Below are 5,170 nucleotides of genomic sequence, written 5' to 3' on the forward strand. Positions count from 1 at the left end.
AAAATCATTATAGCTGAATTTCTATAGCATTTACTATAGCAAATCACTGTAGCACAAGTTTGGAGAAGGGACACGGTTTGTGTGCTTCTAGCATAATCGTGTTAGGAGCCAATGTAAGGGTGTGTCGATGCTGGAATTATGTGATTCAATTGTTTAGACAATCCAGTGATTTTCAGTGGGAGTGACACCCCCGTGCCGCAGGGTGTGTTAAGCTTGAAATCTGCTTTCTAAGTCATATCTTGGGCATTCTTTGGGGATCATCTCTTCACCCTTCATCCTTCTTCTTGGGAGCGGTTGCCAAGCTCTTCCCCTTCACATTTCTTGGGCAGGACTGAACTTATGGTGGAAGAGCGCTAGTAAAGTCGGAAGAACAAGAGAAGTGGGGCTAGTGTATGGAGCTCAACATTGACGGTGATCTTGAAGAGAAGGGAGTCATGCCTTTTTTCTTTAGATCTATTGTTGTTTTCTCCACGTTGTACCCATCTCTCAGGGGCTAACTGCCCATGGTGCCCCTGGATGTTGAACTTTGATGCTTTGTATGTTTTGAATACTTTTCCTAATGATCTTTGGAGTTCTTTTGGCTTCTTGTGTTTAATCATGTGTTTGCATAACTTAATATGTTTGATTTGCATAGTTGCTTAGGTAAAACTTGGTGTGTGGATTGCCATAGATGTAGTTGCCTTGCGTGATTGCAAAACTCGATGTGTATGAAACCACAGTTACCTTAGCAAAACTTTGTGTATTTGATGACCATAGGTGCAACATTGCTTTTGAGCACATGCAAGAATGATAGAATGTACGTGGTAGGCATTAGAGGACAGTCGGCATATGATAGTTCATAGGAATTGTGCTGGGGCTCGCTCTCTTGGTGTTGAAAACTGCATTCCTAATATACCTGATAATTCTACCAGCTCTATCTCTCCGTTCCTCACCTAGTTTAGTTTCACTCCTTACCTATAATCCTTCAATCATTTAAGATTCTTAGTTATCACCTTTACCTTGAATTTGTGATCCGGTTAGGCATTATATGATCAATTAGTACTTTGAGTCCAGTCCCTATGGTTCGACAATCCTACCCCTCACAGGGTATCACTTTACTACTTGTTTACGACCCGTGGACTTGCGGAGAACACATCAATTTCCATTCTTGAAATGTTATCATTGATTTTATTCCAAGAATTTGAAAAAAACATTATAATTGTGTTTGAAAACCTCATACTTTGGTTCATAGGTTCCAAGGTGAATGTTTTCATGAAACTTGAGACTCTCTTTATTATATTAAATGAGTCTATGCAAAGTATTTGTGCAACACATATTGTGTCATGGATGATGTTATTCCTGGAATGTATATGCAAGGATTATTGCCAAATGTAAAAATTATGTGCTATAAATCATGCATGGTTTCTAATGCTTAAATTGCCTTGCTTTTGAATGATGAGTTATTGTTGCTAAAACTTTTGAACTATTTTCTATGATATTTAAAGGCTTTGTTGATTTATGATTTAAGTTATTTCATGAATGTTTGCAAAAAATATATGTTACTTGTGATTGGAAACCCTATGTTTTGAGTTATATGTTTCAAATAGTGAATTTTCAAGAAACTTGATGTTCTTGTTATGATGATCAAAAGAGATGCGCAAAATAAGTTGAACTTCATTTTGATGATGCTGTTTTTAAAGTTTTCTTTCAAAGGTTGCTCTTGTATGATGTTTTTTTCTTGATAAAAAGACTTCATTGGAGATGCATGAACCATTGACTCACTCTTGGAGTGAAAGTTTCGTATGGATATTTGTGACAATATGATGAAACCTCTATTACCCTATTGAGTTATACACTGAGCCTACGTGCTGGATTGCTATTTATTAGTTTGATGGTGACATGGGGGATCCCTAGTACTTACTACAATAAGGGATAGAGTTTCCACGGGGCGACCTAGTATGCTATTCATGTTTTCTCAAATCATTGATTTTTTTGAGTTGTTTGGAAAAATGATGTTAATTGAGTAAAAAAAAAAAAGGTCTTGTGCAATTGTTAATGTAATGCTTTTACTATTGTATGTTTTATTTGAGTGTTACTCAATGTTTGTTATTTTCTTAATTTTTGGACATTGGTAAAGTTTAAGAAAATATCTTTGTCATATTGATTGTATTTTATAGTTTTTGAAATGTATGATTTTATAGTTCAATGCTAATCACCTGAATAAGTAACCTAGTTACTCATCCCTCTTTCCTCTCCGCAGGTGTTAGTCTAGCGTAGCGATGCGGATGGGAAGTGCTTGGCAAGAGTCTATCTTCGGTACATTCAGTCTATGTTTTGTGTGTGTTTATTTTCCCATCCATGGCATGTATTAGGATGGATCCATTAGTGCGTATATCGACTTATCTGCACTTAGTTTTCTTCTTTGAAAACCTTGTATTTGTTGTTGTCTAATAGTTGTATAAGAAACCATAGTTAGGGTTTGGTTCGTAATATAGTTATGTATCTTAAAATGTGAACCTTCATGGTTACCCTACCTTCATGTTATTATGATGGTCATGTATAGAAAATTGTTATAACAGTATATTATTGAGTTTTGCCCCTAGTTGTTTTGGTGAATTTGATACAAGTAACAGGTCAGCCTTACGATGATCCATGGTTGAGGTAGGGTTTGACCTCCCTTGTGTTATTGTGGCGGTATGTCACATATGGGACCCGCGATCGGGGTGTGAGAGTTTTGATTCAAAAATAAAAGACATTCCGAAAAGAAAACATAGGATGAGGGTCTTGATTCAAAACTGATAAATAAGGGACATTCCGAAAAGAAAATGTAGGATTAAGGTTTTAACTAAAAAATAGTAGACATTCCGAAAACAAAACACAAAATTAGAGTTTTGATTGAAATCCAAAAAATATGAGGGTTTTGATTTAAAATAGGACACATTCTGCAAAGAAAACATTGGATTATGGTTTTCATTTAAATATAGGAGAGATTTCTTAAAGAAACATAGGATTATGGTTTTGATTGAGGAAATTGAGACATTAGGAAAAGAAAACGTAGGATTAGTGTTTTCATTAAAAAATAAGAAACATTCCGGAAAGAAAACATGGGATTAATTTTTTTGACTCAAAACCAAAAAAATAGAAGACCTTACAAAAAGAAATAATTGGATTAGGATTTCGTTTGAAAAAGGAGAACTTAGGAAAAGAAAACATAGGATTAAGTTTTGATTCAAAACTGAAAAATAGGACACATTCCGAAAAGAAAACATTGGACTGTGGTTTTGATTCCAAACTAGGAGACATTCTGAAATGAAAACATAGGACTATAATTTTGATTTAAAACCAAAAAATAGCAAACATTCCGAAAGGAAAATATAGGATTATTGTTTTGATTGAAAAATAGGAGACATTCCGAAAAGAAAACATAAGATTAGGTTTTTGATTGAAGACGGAAACATACGAGACATTCCGAAAAGAAACATAGGAGTAGGGTTTCGATTGAAAAATAGGTAACATTCTGAAAAGTAAACATAGGATTATAGTTTTGATTTAAAAGTGAAAAATAGGAGATATTCCAAAAATCAAACATGGGATAATGGTTTTGATTCAAAACCGATAAAAAGGTGACATTTGGAATAGAAAACATGGGATTTTTGTTTTGATTGAAGAATAGGAGACATTAGTAAAAGAAACATATGTTTAGTGTTCTGATTAAAAAGTAAGAGACATCTCGGAAAGAAAACATTAGATTAGGGTTTTGATTCAACACCTAAAAATAGGAGGCATTCCAAAAAAAAAAACATAGGATTAGTTTTTTTTATTGAAAACAGGAGACATTCCGAAATGAAAACATAGGATGAGGGTTTTCATTCAAAACCGAAAAATAGGAGACATTCCAATAAAAAAAAGAGATTAAGTTTTTCTGTTCAACACTAAAAAATGGGAGACTTTCTCAAAAGAAATAATATGATTAGTATTTTGAATGAAAAATAGGATACATTCCAAAAAGAAAATATAGGATTAGTGTTTTGATTCGAATATAGAAGACAATCCAAAAAGAAAACATAGGATTAGGTTTTCAATCAAAACCGAAAAATAGGAGACATTACGGAAAGAAAACATAGGATTAGAGTTTTGATTTAAAACCAAAACATAGGTCACATTTCGAAAATAAAATGTAGGATTAGTGTTTTGATTCAAAACTAGGAAACATTCCACAACGAAAACATCGGAATAATGTTTTAATGCAAAACCGAAAGGTAGTAGACATTTCAAAATGAAAGTATAGGATTACGGTTTTGATTAAAAAATTGAAGATATTCATAAAAGAAAACAAAGGATTAAGGTTTTGATTAAAAAATAGAAAACATTATGAAAAGAAAACCTTGGATAAGGTTTTCGATCAAAAACCGAAACATTGAAGTCATTCCAAAAATAAAACATAGGATTAGGGTTTCTATTGAAAAATACGAGACATTACCAAAAGAAAACATATTAGTAGGTCTTTCATTCAAAAATTGGAGGCATTCCAAAAATAAAACATTGTATTAGTGTTTTGATTCAAAACTGAAAAATATGAGACATTCTGAAAAGAAAAGATAGGATTAGGGTATTGATTCAAAACAAAAAAAAAATAGTAGACATTCCGTAAAGAAAACATAAGATTAGTATATTGATTGAAGAATAAGAGACATTGCGATGAGATAACGTATGTTTATGGTTTTGATTAAAAAATTAGACATTCCTAAAAGAAAAGATAGGACTAGAGTTATGATTAAAAGAAGGAGGCATTCAAAAAATAAAACAAAAGATTATGATTTTGATTAAAAATTAGGAGACATTCCTAAAAGAACACATAGGATTAGGGTTTTGATTCAAAACTGAATAAAAGGAGACATTCCGAAAATTAAACATATGATTTGGTTTTGATTAAAAAATAAGAGACTTACTAAAAAGAAAACATATGTTAGGGTTGTGATTTAAAACTAAAAAATAGGAGATATCCGAAAAAGAACATATAGGATTAGAGTTTTGATCCAAAAATAGAACATATTTCAAAATCAAAACATGGAATTAGGGTATTCATTCAAAATAAAAAATAGGAGGCATTACGAAAAAAAACACGGGATTTATTTTTGATTAAAAAAAGGATACATTCGAAAAAAAAAACATAGGATTTGTATTTTGATTC

Source organism: Dioscorea cayenensis, chromosome 17 (assembly GCF_009730915.1).
Source record: "Dioscorea cayenensis subsp. rotundata cultivar TDr96_F1 chromosome 17, TDr96_F1_v2_PseudoChromosome.rev07_lg8_w22 25.fasta, whole genome shotgun sequence".
NCBI lineage: Eukaryota > Viridiplantae > Streptophyta > Magnoliopsida > Dioscoreales > Dioscoreaceae > Dioscorea > Dioscorea cayenensis.